Source organism: Rana temporaria, chromosome 4 (assembly GCF_905171775.1).
Source record: "Rana temporaria chromosome 4, aRanTem1.1, whole genome shotgun sequence".
Taxonomy (NCBI): domain Eukaryota; kingdom Metazoa; phylum Chordata; class Amphibia; order Anura; family Ranidae; genus Rana; species Rana temporaria.
In genome coordinates this window covers 195,019,368-195,039,418 of record NC_053492.1, presented here as the reverse complement: position 1 = coordinate 195,039,418, position 20,051 = coordinate 195,019,368, and positions in this window count along the sequence as shown.

Here is a 20,051-nt window from a genome sequence, read left to right as displayed (position 1 = left end):
TCCAGCGTATCTTGTTTTCTGAATACAGAAAAAAGATACGACGGCGCATCCTAGAAGTTACGCGGCGTATCAATAGATACGCCAGTGTAACTTCTTTCTGAATCTGGGCCCAAGTGTCTAAGCAGTTACTCAACAATTATTTTCCTTTTAGGATAAAGGTTAACATGATTAAATAAAAGCTGACCATTGTAAGCACTGTACAATGAGGAGCCCTGGATCACTAACCAGCCGTTTTTAAAAGTAAACAGTCTTTATTATTCACTCAAAAAACAAAACAGTCCATAATTCTGGTATAATGATGGCTCCCCACCAGTATACCAATCCCACAACAGAGTTTAGGGTTTCCAGTTGGTTATTTCACGCTTTTATGTCTGTTCTTTCCCCAAATACTTTGCTTGTCATTTCTTTTTATTCTTCTCCTTTAAACAGCTTCCGTTTTTCTTTTTTTTTATATTTGTATATCCTTTCCAAGATTATCATTTTCTTTTTAGATATATAAGCCCATGACTCCAATTAAGGTCTAACCACAGGCCAAAAAAATTATTAAGAAACACTGTTTTATAATAATACAACTGCAGATATTCAACGGCAGTTCATTGCAGAAATCCCCTTTCAAATGCCAAGAACATGTTAGGCTGTTAACCTTATGACTGTTGGTATTTTCTTTACATAGATTCATTTATTTCTGGTCAAAAATATATATATATTCTTCTTGCTCAATCAGTTCCCCAGTGCCCATTACACCTGCTTTAAATAAAGGTATCTTGCATATAGTGTTGTTTCCCTTGCCTTTTTAGCCTTTCGGCCATAGGATTTAGCTTTTAGGATATTAGATTGGGAAATAACGATAACATACAATGTAAATAGGGATCTTGGGGCTTGCTTTTTTTCTCCAAATTATAGGATGGCATATCCATCACATCATGCATAGAAAAGGTTAAGACTGGGATGTTTCATAATTTATTTAGAAACTTCATGTCTCCTACAGCGTATGAAATATCATCACAATGTCCTGAAAGAAAACAGTCCTAGACCTTACTTACAGTAAGGACTAGGGATGAGCTGAACATACCTGGGTTCAGTTTTAAGCAAATTGGAGAATATTACAGAAGTTTGTGTGCTAAGTTCAAACTCTGCTGAAGTCAATAGGTGCTGAATGTTAAAAGGGAGTACTGGTCATTTTTTAGGAGATTGTAAAGAGATTGTCAAACAGATAGCATCAGGAGCTGGGCTCTGCTCTTGGGAATATCCCCATGTCCATATTTGTTCAATGAGTTCAGCCGATGGACCTCACCCTTTTATTTGTGTTTAGATTTCATCCACTGAAGCTGTCATTCATGGGTAAGCAGTCGCTGGGCAAGGAATGTGTTAATGGTCATTTTTTTGTGGTGGTTCGTCATAGTCGACATGGATCTGCATCGCTGGACAACATGATTGATGGGGATGTATATAATAAGACTTTTATTGTCTATCTTTTTCTATTAAATTACTTTTCAAATACTGTGTGTTTTTATTTATAGTTTACTTTTTTGTGCATTACTATAATATATAATATATAATAATTATAATATAATTATAATACTCATTCACATGGGGGTACTCCTTTATTGTTAAAGTGGGTGTCCAGATTCCAAAAGGTATCCTACCCACAGACCCCTACAAACACTGGGCAGGGTTGTTGGGAAGAGGTCCCTGTTCTCATCAACATGCAGATGTTTTTCAATGAGGGCATATACTGTAGCCTGGCATGGTTTAGGAGGGCAGGTGTACATATATAGGCCCTTTCCTGGTCTGTCAAAGTATGGTGTGGATTTTTTTGGTGAGAGGGCAACTTTTTTTTCTTGATTTTTGCATGGAGTCCCCCCCAGAATTCAAACCTCAAATGGGATAATATAAAATTGGGGGGGCGATTACTTTTTTTGGATGCAGTCCCCCTTTTCATACCAGACCGGAACCCCACACTATTTTTTTAACTGTTCCAGCCACTCAGGGATTTCCAGGATTGTTCCAATGGTTGGGGATTTCCAGGACTTTTTGGTATGTAGCCAACAACTGGCAACTAGAGCAATAGTTACAGCCACGTGCCAAAAATGGCTTAGTCAAGCTTTAAGGGCAAGTATTTGCTTTTATCCTCCATGTTCCCCATCACATGTGTTTTCCCTGTCCCCAGCAGCAACACAGCTAACACTTGATTTGTCTCCCTCTCATACATGTATATGGGCAGGGTGGCTCACTTGCACATGGCCATCACATCCAGCCAGACCCAAAAAATGCAGGTTACCAGGCTGCAACAACTGTACAACCCACCCCACAATGTCCTTTACATGGATGGTGGCCAGAAGCCTATGCTTACTATCCTCATGACCCTGTACAGTTAACCCCCTCTCTCCTATGAGTTATTACACTCAGTTCAAGTGCCAGCTTCCAAACTCAATGGCCAGGTTTTCAGTATTAAACACTACTTGCTCCTCACTTTCCTGGTATTGGCCATAAATAGGCACTTCTCCTATAAATATTCAAATGTAGGCCAGATCTTCCCTTAAACTTTTTTACTGTTCTGAATCAGTAGTTAATACAGCATAATCCACATAATGGCATAGGGTAGCAACTGTCCACATAGTGGACAAGGTGTTTGAATGAGTACTTTAGCTTAGATGTGCTTGTACTGGCAAGAGCTGGAGATGTTTTTTTCTATTCTCCACAGCCAGATTATTATCTTCACTTTCCACCTTACCCTGATGCTGCATACACACGACCATTTTTCATGATGAGAAAAATGCTATTTTTTTAATTGGTCGTGAAAAACGGTCGTGTGTAGGCTCCAGAGCATTTTTCTCGACGTTCCGTTAAAAATTTAGAACCTGCTCTATTTTTTCTTGTCGTTTTTCACGTTGTGAAAAGCGGTTGTGTGTACGCTTTAACGAGGGGGAAATGGAACTTCCCCTTTATAGTGCCGTCGTACGTGTTGTGCGTCACCGCGCTTTGCTTGAGCATTTTTTTCCACGAGCGTGTGTATGCAAGGCAGGCTTGAGAGGAATCACGTTGAGAAAAACAACGTTTTTTTCCATGACATGAAAATTGGTCGTGTGTACGCAGCATGAGAGTTAGAACCAAGGGAAACATCGGCTGCTGGCCCACAGTTGCTTGTAGAAATATGCTCCATTCCCAAGTTGAATCACCTTCTCCCCAATAGCTGTTCAGTATGGAGGATACCTCTGCAGCACTGAACACCAATGGGGGAGAGCAAGAGAAGCTCCAGCAGGCTTTCTTCTATTTCTCCTCCCCTTTATATATAAAACGCCCCATGATATGACTATAGGATACAAGTCCCTCCTGTACAAGACTAACAGTGCAAGATACACACCTTCTCAATCTGCATATCACAGAGCAACACAATACTGGCACTCTCTCCCATCTCTACTGCATCCTACTATGACGATTTTTGCCACCAATTTGTCTCAAGCTCCAACTCTGTCTGGCCAGTCTCAACCCGGCAGTAGTGGGAGAAGCAGCAATGGACCTCTCTTGCCTCTCCTTGACTCTCAGGATGCTTAGGCATTGTGGTATGTGTGTCACGTGAGGATCCAACAGAGTTGAAGTAGTTCAGTGTTGTAAACAAGCAGCTTCAAGCACTTGGTAGGAAAGAATGAGGTTATCCTTAAACCAGACAATGGTGATGTTGTGGGGACTCCTTGACCAGGCAGAAACTCAAACAGCAGGGTTCGACATACCTTCATTGAGTCCAGGGCTTCACATGTTCTGACACAGCTCCCTGCAGACAACACAGCAGCAGCAGAGAATCTTTCCAGACACCATGGTACAGGGACATATCTGACACAGGCTGGAAACAAAGTCCCATCAACACACATGCTCCTATCTTAACATACCTTCTTCTCTACCTGGCAGCCAATCCAATGAGGATCACTGGCTGGAGGATCACCTCCTGTGTGATTCCTTGATCTTAGGCCAGGGACAGTATGTAAAAATCTATGTTTTTTTTTACATCTGTCCCTGATATGTCCGAAACCGACATGCTTTTGATGTGAAAATCCCTAGTAACTTCTATGTGTATATTTAAGGGTTTACAACCACAGAAACAAGTAAGTCATTTGTTCCCAAGTAAGGGCCCATTTGTACCATATACATTGGGCTGCATTACTTAACGCAGGTGGAACACATTTACAAGTTAAAGTCTATTGTTTAGAATAGGCCCAGCTCACACCAACGCACTGCATTAATGTGAGGTGAAAGGTAGCAGTATGTTAAAAAAAAAAAAAAAAATATTTTGGCTTCTGCCATGAAAAAAGTGCACAACAATGCAACATGTTACAAAAATGCACGTCAGCAGTTATCCCAGTCAATTAAAGAATTCTACCTAGATCTATTCAGGAAACAAATAAACTGTTGGATGGGAAGATTCGGCACAGAAAGCTAAAACCTGACCAATTGCTGTGTTATAAACTCTGTAGAACATTGTAAATGTATTTTGCCCTACAACCCTGTTCAATAAACTACGGTTTTATTATTGGTATTCAAAGCCCATTTTGGAAACTGACAATGGTTAGTCAACATCATTCCTTCAAGGAGATGGATTCACAAAACACTATCTGACAACTGTCCACCTGTTGGTAACCAGATTCACAAGCTAGTGACTTGCTAGCCTTTGCATGCGTACTTAGTGGGGGAAATCTGCTCTGCACTCACCTACCATCTTTAGGACCCTCTAGTCCTTTAGGCTGGGTTCACACTAGAGTAGGCCGTGTGGCCCGTGTTTGCTTGGGCACGGCAGCCCATTCATTTGAATGGGCTGCTGTGCCGCATAAAACACACAAAAAAGGTACATACAGTTTTTTTTTAATGCAACCGCAGGGAAACCACATGGTCTTTTTGAACATGCGATTTCTCTGCCATTCCCGCAACCGGAATGCATGGCCTGCACTAGTGTGAACTGAGCCTTAACACCCTCTTTCCCTTATAGATACATACCCCATTTTTTTTATGTATAAATAGGTTTTGTAGATGTTTTTGGTGTGGTCAAACACAGCGGAACCTCTTCATTTTCTGGTTTACCCAGGGGGTAGGCAAACTTCTCTGCAGCCTTCTCCAGTGAGTTCAGTGGGCCGGATTCAGATAGGAGATACGACGGCGTATCTCCTGATACGCCGTCGTATCTCTGAGTGCCGGCCGTCGTATCTATGCGCCTGATTCAGAGAATCAGTTACGCATAGATGTTTCTAAGATCCGACCGGCGTTTTTTTTTATGTTGTTTGCGTTAGGCTTTTTCCGTTGTAAAGTTACCCCTGCTATATGAGGGGTATGTGCGGCGTATCCTATGTTAAGTATGTTAAGTATGGCCGTCATTCCCACGTCGAATTTTGAAAATTTTACGTCGTTTGCGTAAGTCGTTCGCAAATAGGGCTTTGCGTAAGTTACATTCACGTCGAAACCAATGAGGCTTTGCGCACTGTGATTCTTTCACAAAAAAAACGTAAAATACGCGGGGTCAAGTGTAATTTAAATATAACACGCCCACAACATCCCCATTTGAATTACGCGGGCTTACGCCGGACGAGATACGTTACGCCGCCGTAACTAAGGGCGCAAGTTGTTTCTGAATACAGAACTTGCTCCCTAAATTACGGCGGCGTAATGTATCTGAGATACGTTACGCCGGGCGGATAGATACACCATTGTATCTGAATCCAACCCAGTGTGTTTTGATGAGGGCAAATGGCTACAGAAAGCAGCAGTGAGTTTGCAGGGAACAGCAATGGAGGGAAAAAGAAAACTGCAGTCAGAGATACTCTTTTATAACATCAAATCAGTTTTTTTATTTGCTGGAGTTGGGCTTTAACATTTTGCAACATTTTCTTAAATAAAGCTGATAATACAAATAATGGTAAGGTTTCATATAAGCCATGATTGATTATGAATTCTTTTGAATCTTAAGTGAACACACCTGTGTGAGCAGGTACATTCCTCAGATGGTGTAAGGGATTCAGCATATTAAATAACTCCAAACGTGACTTCATGTACCCATACAACTCGAAACAACAGATGATGCCATTACAGAGCTACTTCGAAAAAAAACTAAGAGGAGAAACCAATCAGGAGTGCATCACTGGCAATCCTTGCCACATCCCAAATAAAGAGAACATTTTGAAAATTAAGTGCCCCAGGGATTTTATGGGCGAGGAAAATTGGCCAGAATGAAAGAGATTAATATCGTAAAAAAGTTAAAATTGTGAGTTTTTCTCTTTGTACGTCTTTTTAAATAGAACAAACAGCCTGTAAAAATCCCTGAAGAAGGAATTCAATATCTACATCTCCAAAACATGTTGGGATCATCTGTGACCACACATTTATGCTGCGTACACACGATCGGTCAATCCGATGAGAACGGTCTGATGGACCGTTTTCATCAGACCAAACCGATCGTGTGTGGGCCCCATCGGTTATTTATCCATCGGTTAAAAATGTTGAAACTTGTTTTAAAATTAACCGATGGATACCTAACCGATAGAAGAAGAAAAAAGGATCGTTTGTAGGCACGTCCATCGGTTAAATATCCAGGCATGCTCAGAATCAAGTGGACGCATGCTTGGAAGCATTAAAGTTCGTTTTTTTCAGCATGTCGTTGTGTTTTACGTCACTGCGTTCTGACACGATCAGTTTTTTAACTGATGGTGTGTAGGCACGACTGACAATCAGTCAGCTTCATCGGTTAACTGATGGAAAAATCCATCAGACCGTTCTCATCGGATTGATCGATCGTGTGTACAGGGCATTACTGTAACCTCCAATTTTGAGTCTAGTGTGTTCCAGCATTCAGTTGCTGTTCTATTCGATCGTGTTCAAATGCATTGGCCCAGATTCAATAAGCAATTGCGCCTGTGTAACCATAGGTTACACAGCGCAATTGCTTACTTGCTCCGGCGTTACGAATGCTCCTGATTCAGGAACATCGTAACGCAGACTGCAGCCTAAAATCTGCGTGGCATAAGGCTCTTATGCCACGCGCATGCTCAGAAGCAAGTTATGAGACGGGACTGCTCGTTCTGGTAAAACTACCATTCATAATGGAGTAAGCACATTCATCACGCTGTAACAGACAAAAAGCGCGAATCGTCTTTTACTAACACGGAATCAGCTAAAGCAGCCCAAAGGGTGGCGTCATCCGCATGGAACTTCCCCTTTATAGTGCCGTTGTACGTGTTGTACGTCACTGCGCTTTGCTAGAGCATTTTTAAAAATCGATGGTGTGTGGGCAACATCGTATTAATGATGAAGTTGGAAAAAACAAAGTTTTTTCTACATGCCGAAAAACTTCGTTTTTTTTCATGTCGAAAAATGATCGTGTGTACGCGGCATAAGACTTATACTCAATTATATTAGTCCCCCCTCATATTTATTTATAAGTAGTAAAAGGGATTTTGTATAGAGCTCACGTACCAATGAATTTAAAAGGATTGTAAACGATCGCCTTGTAAAACAAACAACCCATTCAATTAAAAATAGAAAAGAAAGGCAAAACATGTTTGTAAAGATATAAAAACATTATAAATAGCTTTTTTTACTTTTGTATAAGCGATCACATTCCTTCTGTTCTCAGCTGCATAGAAGCTGGGGGGAGGAGGAGCAGCAGCACACTAAGGCCGCGTACACACGACCGGTCCAAACCGATGAAAACGAACTGAAGTTCAGTTTCATCGGTCCAAACCGACCGTGTGTACGGCCCATCGGTCTGTTGTCCTTCGGACAAAAATTAGAGAACTTGCTTTAAAATCGAACCGATGGACGGCTGACCGATAGGTCAAAACCGATGGTTAGTACGCAAAAGCATTGGTTCCAAATCCGGGCATGCTCAGAATCAAGTCGACACATGCTTGGAAGCATTGAACTTCATTTTTTTCAGCACGTCGTTGTTTTTTTTTTTGTCACCGCGTTGGACTCGATCGTTTTTTGAACTGATGGTGTGTAGGCACATCAGACCATCAGTCTGCTTCATCGGTGAACCGATGAAACTTAACTTCAGTCCGTTTTCATCAGTTTGGACTGATCGTGTGTACAGGGCCTAAGCTTCCCAGTGAATAGTTTGCAGCGGGGGGCGTCAGAACAAGTTTGATATTGGAGGAGAGCAGCCTGAGTTCCTAGCATATCAATAGAGCTGGCCATTCTGTGCTCTAGTGCTTAGTGTGGTCAGTTTTTAATAGGAAAGCAGAGGGACTGGCAGGAACACCAGGGATTTCACATAAAGGAGGCAATACAAAGGGAAAAGGGATACTTTTTCCTACAAGTACATGGTACAGCAGGCACATATCAGAAATATGAAGTGTTGGGGTAACAAACGCTTTAATAACTTTACTATTCTAGAAATACTGGATGACAATTGTTTATACAACAAACTTCTGCATCTGATTTGAATATTGAATGGACAGATCTGTCAATTCCCCAATAAAGCATAATGTATTTTAACACTTTTGGTAGTTAAATGGTAAATGTTGTATACATATTTATACTTCAGAACAAAAAGAGGGATACTTGAGGAGGAAAGAATGACAGAAGGATTTGGTTTCCTAAAGAGGGACAATCCTTACAAATGAGGGACAGTTTGGACATACGTTGTATACTTTCCAGATATTTGGCTATAGAACAAACCAGACAAGTCAACTTTTTTTTTTAAACAATAGTACCATGGCAGCAACAGTGAATAGTGAATTCTATCATTCTGAATGATCCCAAGTACATATTTGTATGATATTTTGTCTAGAAAAAACTTTTGCAGAAATTGCAAGAAGATGCAATACATTGATACAGATCCTGTTATTTTTTTTTAGAATTATAAAAATGTTTACATGAATTATGTAAAAGGCATCTTAAGGCCCCTTTCACACTTATGCAACTTCAAAGTCACGTGATTTTGCAGCGATTTCAAGGAATGCCTGTGTAATTGCCATCAAAATTGGACCAAAGTAGTGCAGGGACTACTTTGAAGTCGGAACAACGTACTAATATGAATGGTTGTCATCGGAAATCATGGGGAATGACTTGTCATGCTACTTTGCAGTCCCAAATCGTGGGACACATTATACAAGTGTGAAAGGGGCCTAAAAGACTTGTACATGATGACTGCTTTCAATACAGCCGCATGGGCACACTATATGCAGAGCATGTTAATTTCTTCTCAGACCTGTCAATTGATGAATAAGATATCATTTTGAATGTATCACTGTATATTATGAATTAACAGAGTTCAGTATTTATTGAAGTGTCACTGAGAAATAACATTTATATTCAGTGAGCATAATGATTCCTATCACAACTGGCCATTGCACATGGTAAACCGTGATCATATTCAAAGACTTGTGTGCTTCTGAAAAGATTGCAGTTTGGCAGCTTAGCGAATCACTTGACTAGGTGGAAAGTGTTTCACAGGTTATCCAAATTTTATAGACCCATTGCATGCCAAGAAAAAGCAAAAACATATGACACGCTGACGGTTCTATTATTGCTTTTAATAATTAACTTTTGTCTGCAGATAAATCAGACATCAATTCATGAATTCACTTTTCTTGGCCAGACTCTGTTCATTGCAGTCATTTAACTGGGATCAAATAAATTGCATTCTTCTTAAATTTTACAGTGATAGTCTTGCTCACTCTGCCACTTGCGACCAGTCATTCTGGCTAGAAAATGTATATTTGTATAATTCCATAGGAACTATACAATTGTTTCTTCAATTGTAGATTAATTGCTAATTCCCTGTAAAGGGCTTTTTATACAGTTGAAACATAAACATGTCCACTGCCCCCATCTATAGCTGGCAATCGCAGTAAGTGGCATTGGAAGGCTAAAGCAGATAACAACAAAACCTGGGGAATGCCCAGGGAAAAGCCAAGCCTCCCTACCGACCAGCTCGCAGAACAACCAATTAACCTGTCTAACAGTAGGCGTTAAAAACAGGGGTTTTGTCCGCACGCATTGGCAAATGCATGGGTGAGCCACAGAGCCACGCCAAGGCACCCTGTAATCTGTGCTACATAAGGTTGTTCTGCAGGCTGGTCGGTAAGGAGGCTTGGTTTTTCCCTGGGCATTCCCCAGGTTTTGTTGTTATCTGCTTTAGCCTTCCAATGCCACTTACTGTGATTGCCAGCTCTAGATGGGGGCGGTGGACACGTTTATGTTTTACCTGTGTTGCTTATATTGGTCCAGCAGTGCACCAACACCTTTGCAGCCATTGTGCTATATGCTGGGTGCTTGGTGTGCTCATGTACCTTTAAGGAGGGGTGGCTCCCCTTCAGTCCACCTGCCCCTATCTATCCATTAGAATGCATGTGCCTCCACTGTGGGGACGCTCATTGTTTAGTGTTAGGACCACAGATTACAGGGTGCCTTGGCGTGGCTCTGTGGCTCACGCATGCGTTTGCAAATGCGTGTGGACAAAACCCCCGTTTTTAACACATACTGTTAGACAGGTTAATTGGTTGTTCTGTAGGCTGGACAGTAAAGAGGCTTGGTTTTTCCCTGGGCATTCCCCAGGTTTTGTTGTTATCTTTTCATACAGTTACCCACTATTTCTGATGCCCATAAATGTGTAGCTAATGACAAACTTTTTTTTTTTAAAAGAATGTAGCATGGCCCACTTGGGGACTGCTTGGATTTACCTGGTCATCTGCATCACCATGACTCTGTGAACATTCCAACCCACCAGACACTCTGGATTCAGACATCCTTGCAACACCTTTGAGTAATAAGACAGCACTTGATAAGTTTATATTCTATTAACGTTTATTGTAATGCTTCAGATAAGATATAGTTGTAAAAGAGGGGTAATGGTTCAATGAGCTTTGGATAACAGCACTAGCTCAGTAGAATCATTCCCCCAGTAAAACAGTTAAGACAGTTGTGTATATACATATGTACAATGTAATATCACTTGAACATAATCTGAAAGGATAAGCAAAGTTAAGCATAGATTCTGACAATACTTCTAGAAAGAGAAACCCAGGATGGCCTGTTCAACCCCTTTCCTAATGAAAGATGAAGCTAAACAAGGATGGTATAAGGGTCTTTTAAGCAGCAATAACAGAATGTCCCCATTGCAGATCTGATGGTCTTCACCGGCAGTTAGCGCTCATTAACTGTGTCGAATAAGGCGTAGTAACAGTGGGGTAGTATATCCTGTGCTTACTGTGCTTACTGCAGCTAAAGATGCCTATGTACAGTGTTCGAATAGAAATGAAGTGAAGTGTTTCTGAAGTAAAACTGGCTGTACACAGTGTCCCAGGAAAGACTTGCAAAGGTGGGCAATTGCCCTCTCACCAACACCCAGGCCGATCAAGCAACTTCCAGACAGCTACTCCCCAGTAGACATCCTGGATGTTGACCCGCTTATGATGGTCACCCGAATCCGGAACAGAAAAGCGTGGGTTGCTGTATGGTCAAGTTGGTGCTGGTCAGATATGCGATGAACAGCAGGCATCGCTGAACCCCTTCTCGGTCAGGCAGGAATGTTGTACACCCACGTGGTAGGCCGCAATCTCACTCTCCCTGCAGAGAGATTCATCACACAAGAGGCCCGGGAAGAAGAGAGGCTGGGGCAGGTCTCTGGTTTCTTTTATAGACCTTCCCAACAATCTCCCTGATGGTAGCAAAGATCCCAGGGATATGTGGTCTGGGCATATAGCCATGCAGGGGAATAGCCATCTGGTGGAACTACCAATCCCACAATCCCTTTGGTTGGGCACTCAAATATGATGTCAGTTTAGTAACACCGGGCACTAGAGGGATAATATAATATACAGATAGGGCAGGAAATAACTGTTTGTTGCAATTGTAGCCCATATTGCTACAAGAATTTGGAATCAGATGGATTTATTTCTGTATATGTCCACTCTGGGTATATAAGTACTACAGTGTACTTTGTCCACCGCAAGAGTTTGTTTTTAACTCCTCTGCTGTCAAAATGAAGTTAACTAAATAAACGCGATTTATTCATTCAAATAATTTATATATGCTTTTATTTTTGTTTTATTTTAGGGTTACTTATGATTAAAAAAAGGGAATCGTCAACTCTCTTAAGACAAAAAAAAAAACATATTCATCACTTGCTATAGCAACACATGCCTCAGGATGGCATTATCCTCTTCTTTTCTGGTGCAAAAGGAGCAAGCAATGACATCCATGTAAGGTAGCTAATCATTTATAAGGAAAGGGGGTGAGAAATGGGTAAATAGATAACTTTAACCACTTAAGGACCGCCGCACGACTATATACGTCGGCAGAATGGCACGGCTGAGCACATAGACGTATATATACGTCCCCTCTAAGAGCCCAGCTGTGGGTCGCGAGCGTGCCGCCTGCGGGGCGCTCGTGACCCAGTCCGAAGCTCCTTGACCCCGCCCGCGGGAGCCGCGGACTTGATCGCCACGTGTGTTCCACGATCGGGTCACAGGAGCTGAAGAACGGGGAGATGTGAGTGTAAACAAACCTTCCCCGTTCTTCTCTGTGACAATGTCAGTGATCGTCTGTTCCCTGATATAGGGAACGACAATCACTGATGTCACACGTCCAGCCCCACCCCCCTACAGTTAGAAACACACATGAGGTCACACTTAACCCCTACAGCGCCCCCTAGTGGTTAACCCCTTTCACTGCCATTATAATTTTGACAGTAATCAGTGCATTTTTATAGCACTTTTCGCTGTAAAAATGACAATGGTCCCAAAAATGTGTCCGATGTGTCCGCCATAATGTCGCAGTCATAAAAAAAATCAATGATCGCCGCCAATAGTAGTAAAAAAATAATAATAATAAAAATGCCATAAAACTATCCCCTATTTTGGTAACGCTATAAATTTTGCGCAAACCAATCCATAAACGTTTATTGCAACTTTTTTTACCAAAAATATGTAGAAGAATACGTATCGGCCTAAACTGAGGAAAAAAAAAAAGTTTTTTTATATCTTTTTTGAGGATATTTATTATATCAAAATGTAAAAAATATTGTATTTTTTTTTAAATTGTCGCTCTATTTTTGTTTATAGCGCAAAAAATAAAAACCCAGAGGTGATCAAATATCACCAAAGGAAGCTCTATTTGTGGGAAAAAAAAGAAGCCAATTTTGTTTGGGAGCCACGTCGCACGACCGCGCAATTGTCAGTTAAAGCGGCGCAGTGCCGAATCGCAAAAAGAGGCAAGGTCCTTAACCTGCATATTGGTCCGGGTCTTAACCGGTTAAAACTGAGTTCCACCCATTTCTTTATTAAAAGTCAAAAAGTGTAGCTGTTGACTTAAACAGACACTCACCTGTCCCATGATTCAGCGATGTGGCCACCTGAAGCCTCGCTTCTCTCCTTCTCCTCCTTGCAGTTCCGGCATTGCAAGTGGGGGCACCAGGCTGTGGCAGCTTTCGGCTTTACCGCCGGATGCGAACTGCGCATGTATGAGTCACTCTGCGCGTTGTGAATGGCTAAAACAAAAATTGAGTCCATAGAAACCATATTGTCAGCGTTTGTTTGACCAGTAGGACAAGCTGACAACTCTGCATAGGAGACATATGCCTAGATTCACATACATTGCCGCAACTTTGCGGCGGCGTAGCTTAAGGCATTTAAGCTACGCCGCTGTAAGTTAGCGAGGCAAGTACATGATTCACAATGTACTTGCCTGCTAAGTTACGGCGGCGTAGCCTAAAGCGGGCGGGCGAAAGGGCGCCTAATTCAAATGTGTGTAAGGGGGCGTGTTTTATGTTAATGGGGCTTGACCTTAAGTTTTTGATGTTTTTTTTTTAACTGCGCATGCGTCGGGCGCCTACATTTCCCAGCGTGCATTGCGGCTAAGTACGCCGCACGGGCCTATTGATTTCGACGTGGACATAAACGACGTAATTCCCGATGCACGGACGACTTACGTAAACGACGTAAAAAATTCGAATTTCGACGCGGGAACGGCGGCCATACTTAACATTACTATTCCAACTAGGGCCTAGCTCTAACTTTACGCGGCCTATCTCTAATGTAAACAGCGTAAAAGTACTGCGTCGGCCGGGCGTACGTTCGTGAATCGGCGTATCTACTGATTTGCATATTCTACGCCGACCGCCACGGAAGCGCCACCTAGCGGCCATCCAAAATATTGCAACCTAATATAGGACGGCGAAAGCCGTCGGATCTTAGATATGTTTAAGTGTATCTCTGATTGAGAATACACTTAAACATAAGTCGGCGTAGATTCTGAGTTAGGTCGGCTTATCTACTGATAAGCCGGCCTAACTCTTTGTGAATCTACCTAATACTGTTTTGATTTTTTCTTTTAGTTTTGGGATTAGTGTATGTCCATCACGTCAGTGACCCATGTTTTTTGTTTGACATAATTTGCTTTTTAGTCCCGCAACTGGCCAGATTTAAATAATAGGACTTGCCCCCCATAGGAGTTCACTGCAAAGATTGTGAGCTTCGAAATTGGATCAAGGTTCACAAACTTGGTTGTGAACTTAACCCAGGAAGATTTACTCAACGCTAATCTCTGCATATAATGACAAATCATAAGACACTTATCACTTCCACCACATGCCAGTTATCAGAAACTTCAATCCATAGATAAGAAAAGATCTTGTCTAAACACAGATTCTAAGCAGCTGTCCCAAAAAACACCATGCACAAGGCGATGCTTAAAACTTGGAAAACATAAGGGGAAAGAGGAGGGAAGCATACCTCCCAACTATCCCTGATTTCGAGGGACTGTCCCTGATTTGGAGCAATGTCTCTCTGTCCCTCATTCTCCTCATTTGTCCCTCATTTTGATCTGATCTATATAGATGTATATAAAACGCACTTTTTATCTATCAAAAAGTGTTTCCCAGCACTAAACTTTCATCTGATTTCTAAATCGCTGCATTTGTAAATTCCAAAAGCCAAAATAAAGGAATAGTAGTGGTAAAAAAAAGCACTTGTGGGTTTAACCAATCTTATTTTTTTGTACAATTCTCCTTTAAGGGGGTGTGGCAAGGGGTGTGTCCTATGCCTGCATACTTTTGCTGATAGGTGTCCCTCATTCCCATCTCAGAAAGTTGGGAGGTATGGGGAAGCACAACAATCTGGCTCAATAAAACACCTTATTAAGATGAGATAAAAACCATTAAAATTAATTTACATGTACCATAGGAAGGAGATTGCTGTGCACACTGCCCAGAAGTCATTGGGAGATGAACATTGACACCAGGGCCCAGCAGTGTAGTATGGATGACAGTTCTGTCCTCTTGTATAGAGGAAGATAGATCTGTCATCTGACCTCAGTGTCAGTGTTTGTCTCCCTCTTTCTTCTAGGCTGTGTGAAAAGTATTCCCCTTCCTAAAGTACATGTGAGAGCATTTTAATCATTTTTATCTTATCCTAATAAAGTGTTTTATTGCGCCACATTGTAGCGTTTCCATCTTCTTTCCCTTTGTATAATGATAAGTGCATCTATTGCTCGAAAGTGCTTGTTATCACTCTGAGATTGATCACAATCATCACAGATATGCTGAAATTTGACAAAATCTCTCCTTTTATGGCCAACCCTAGAAAACCCAGCAAAACATGAATAATGGGAACACTTTTAGGACCCTAAGTGGAGCTCCAGGCAGATATTTTTTTTTAAATAATTTGTTTTTTCTGACGCAGATTTGTACACAAATAAAAATCATATTGTTAGGTGCAGCTAGTGTAACCACTTCCCGCCCGGCCTATAGCCGATTTACGTCCGGGAAGTGGTTATGAAATCCTGACAGGACGTTCTAGAACGTCCTGCAGGATTTCATGCCGCGCGCGCCCGTGGGGGCGCGCATCGCGGCGATCGGTGATGCGGGGTGTCAGTCTGACACCCTGCATCTCCGATCTCGGTAAAGAGCCTCCGGCGGAGACTCTTTACCACGTGATCAGCCGTGTCCAATCACGGCTGATCACGATGTAAACAGGAAGAGCCGTTGATGGCTCTTCCTCACTCGCGTCTGACAGACGCGAGTAGAGGAGAGCCGATCGGCGGCTCTCCTGACAGGGGGGGTTCGCGCTGATTGTTTATCAGTGCAGCCCCCCCTCGGATCGCCACACTGGACCACCAGGGATGCCCACCCTGGACCACCAGGGCGAAAAAAAAAAGCCTGCAAAAAAAAAAAATAAGTCTAAAAAAAAAAAAAAAAAGCATTCAAAAAATGATGCCAATCAGTGCCCACAAATGGGCACTGACTGGCAACCTGGCAAAATCAGTGCTGCCCCACAGTGTCCATCAGTGCCACCCCAGTGTCCATCAGTGCCACCCCACAGTGTCCATCAGTGCCACCCCACAGTGCCCATCCATGCCCAGTGCCCACCTATCAGTGCCCATCTGTGCCACCCATAAGTATCCATCAGTGCCACCCATAAGTGCCGCCCATGAGTGCCCATCTGTGCCGCCTATGAGTGCCCAGTGCCGCCTATGTGTGCCCATCAGTGCCGCCTATGTGTGCCCATTAGTGCTGCCTATGTGTGCCCATCAGTGCCGCCTATGTGTGCCCATCAGTGCCACCTATGTGTGCCCATCAGTGCCGCCTATGAGTGCCCATCAGTGTCGCATACCAGCGCCGGCAATCAGTGCCACCTCATCTGTGCCCGTCAGTACTACCTCATCGATGTCCATCAGTGCCATCTCATCGGTGCCCATTAGTGCCGCAATATCAGTGCCCGTAATTGAAAGAGAAAACAAAAAAATTAACAGAAAAAAATAAAAACGTAATTTTTTTTCCACATTTTCAGACTTTTTTTAGTTGTTGCGCAGAGGTGATCAAATACCACCAAAAGAAAGCTCTATTTGTGGGGGAAAAAGGACGCCAATTTTGTTTGGGTACAGTGTAGCATGACCGCGCAATTGCCATTCAAAGTGCGACAGTGCTGAAAGCTGAAAATTGGCTTGGGCGGGAAGCTGCGTAAGTGCCCGGTATGGAAGTGGGTAAGCAACTGAATTTGGGTTAGTTTCAGTCTCTTGTAATCCCTTATACAGAGCACTCAGACTGAGAGAAGAAGAAGCAGAGATAGCAGTCTATTAGGTGTGTTGCATGCAAATTTACAAGTAAGGAGCATGCCAACAGAAGAAGGGAGCAGAGTGAGTTGAGCAATGAGCTTTTTGGTCTGCTGATGACGTTCTCTCTATGTACAATGACAGACTAAGGGTAGGGAACCAGGCTGTAATGCCTTGTACACACGATGGGTTTTCCCGACGGGAAAACTGTCATGTTTTCTTTTGGTTGAGAAAACCAGCCATGTGTAGGCTCCCCAGCAGTTTTCCCGACAGAAAAACTGCGGGAAAAAAATTAGAACTTGTTCTCTTTTTTCTCGTCGCGAATCGCAGCGTTTTTTTCCCCCGCAGTTTTCCTATGGGGAAACACTGCTCTGGAGCATACACACGGACAGTTTTCCCAACCAAAGCTCTCAGGCAGTTTTCCTGTCTGGAAAACCAGCCGTGTGTACATAGGGAAAACTGACCGAGCCGGTTCTCGGTTTTCCCGCCATGTACCAGGGGTGACCAGAACTGTGTGGCTAGCAACAGAGGAACACCAAACACATATAAGTGAAAATGTAATGATTTATTTAGGTAAGTGAATAATATAAATACAACCACCTCCAATAGGACACAGTGCAACAAACCAACCAACAGACAGAGACCCACAAATAACAACAGACAGATATGTACAATAAATGGGAAATGCCAGAATCATAAACAATAGCCAGGCCAGGGTCATACACAGCAGATCGGCAGATGGACAAAGGGATATTCCAGAAACATAAACATTAGCCAGGCCAAGGTCATACACAGGGAGATCAGCAGATGGGGTAAGGAACACAGGACAGGGAGAGGATGGATGGTCAGGACAGGGGGACAGGATCAGGAACTCAGGTAGCAGATTTCAGGAACAGGTTCAGATAATCAGGCAGCAGGTACAGATCAGGGCACGAGGACGATACCAGGGCAAGGTATGTTTGCACTTGCCGGGTATTTATAGGAATGCCTGTAATTGGCCTCAAGTCACACCTGAGCGCAAAAGGTGCTGTCTGCTCCACACTGCCAGGATCCATCCGCTGGTGGACGCCAGTACTGCGGCCCAAGGATGACATCACACCAGCAGGGAGAAGTTCCCCTGACAGTTCAAAACTGCCAGGAGACACCTGCTGGTGGACCTCAGTACTGCATGCCAAATGATAGATATTACCAGCGGATGGAACCTTTCCTGAAAACAGGGCAGAAAGCTTAACTGCAGTAGGGAAGTATGGTTACCAACCCGCTTCTATTATCTGATAGGGTTGCATAAGGGCCTGAGTCGATGGTATACTGTGATATCTGGAACCAAGTCATCAGTAGCAAATCCTTTAAGACCCGTGAGCTGCGAGGTGGGGCCTCCATGGACCAGACTTGGTTTTTCCAGCACATCCCTCAAACGCTTGATTGAATTGAGATCTGGAGAATTTGGAGGCCATCTTCTCCTTCTGTTGCTTTGCATTCTGTTCTGATGCTCATACGCACACTGTAGGCACTTTTGGCGGTGGACACTGGTCAGCATGGGCACCCTGACTGATCTGTGGCTACTCAGCCCCATACAAAACAAACTGTGATGCACTGTGTGTTCTGACACCTTTCTATCAGAACCAGCATTAGGCCTCATGTACACTGCTGCTGGTAAACTGGCGTTTAGGAGCAGTTGGGCATTTTTTTCAGCTGCCCCTGAACTCTCCTCTATGTTTTCTTATCAGTACATGTACACAGGGTCGTTTGGAGTAGTTTCTAGGCAGTTGAGTTTAGAAGCATTTATTGGAACGCAAATAAAATTCATTCAGGAGGGATGTTAAGGCCCCATGCACACGAGACGCAGATGCAAACTCATCTAAACACACGTTTTTAAACACAAAAACCGGCGTTTAAAATGCCTGTTTTTGCCGCGAATTTCGTGGCGTTTTACCACGTTTTACCGCGTTTGCGTTTATAAGCGTTTAGTTAAGAAACATCATAAGACCCTCCCTAAGCTCAAAAAACAGTATTATTTAACCATTTCAGCCATTTTGTGAGACCAGAGTGAGTAGCAGCTGAGAGAGCAGCAGTGTACATGTATTTAGGGTGTCACTTGCCACATCACCTGCCACAAGCTGTGGATTGTCCACTTGCCACGTCACCTGCCACAAGTTGTGAATTGTCCACTTGCCACGTCATCTGTCACGTCACCTGGCCACGCCACCTGCCACAAGTTGTGAATTGTCACCTGGCCACGTCACCTGGCCACGTCACCTGGCCACGTCACCTGCCACCTCACCTGGCCACGTCACCTGGCCATGTCACCTGCCACAAGTTGTGGATTGTCCACTGGCCACGTCAACTGGCCACGTCACCTGCCACAAGTTGTGGATTCTCCACTTGTTACGTCACCTGCCACGTCAACTGGCCACGTCACCTGCCGCAAGTTGTGGATTTTCCACTGGCCACGTCACCTGCCACGTCAACTGACCACGTCACCTGCCACAAGTTGTGAATTGTCCACTTGCCACATCATCTGCCACGTCACCTGGCCACGCCACCTGCCACAGGTTGTGGATTGTCCACTGGCCACGTCACCTGCCATGTCACCTGGCCACGTCACCTGCCACAAGTTGTGGATTGTCCACTTGCCATCTCACCTGGCCATGTCACCTGCCACGTCACCTGGCCACGTCACCTGCCACGTCACCTGGCCAAGTCACCTGCCACAAGTTGTGGATTGTCCACTGGCCACGTCACCTGCCATGTCAACTGGCCACGCCACCTGCCACAAGTTGTGGATTGTCCACTGGCCACGTCACCTGGCCACGTCACCTGCAATGTCACCTGGCCACATCACCTGCCACAAGTTGTGGATTGTCCACTTGCCATGTCACCTGGCCACGTCACCTGCCACATCACCTGCCACGTCACCTGGCCACATCACCTGCCACAAGTTGTGGATTGTCCACTGACCACATCACCTGGCCACGTAACCTGCCACAAGTTGTGGATTGTCCACTGGCCACATCCCCTGC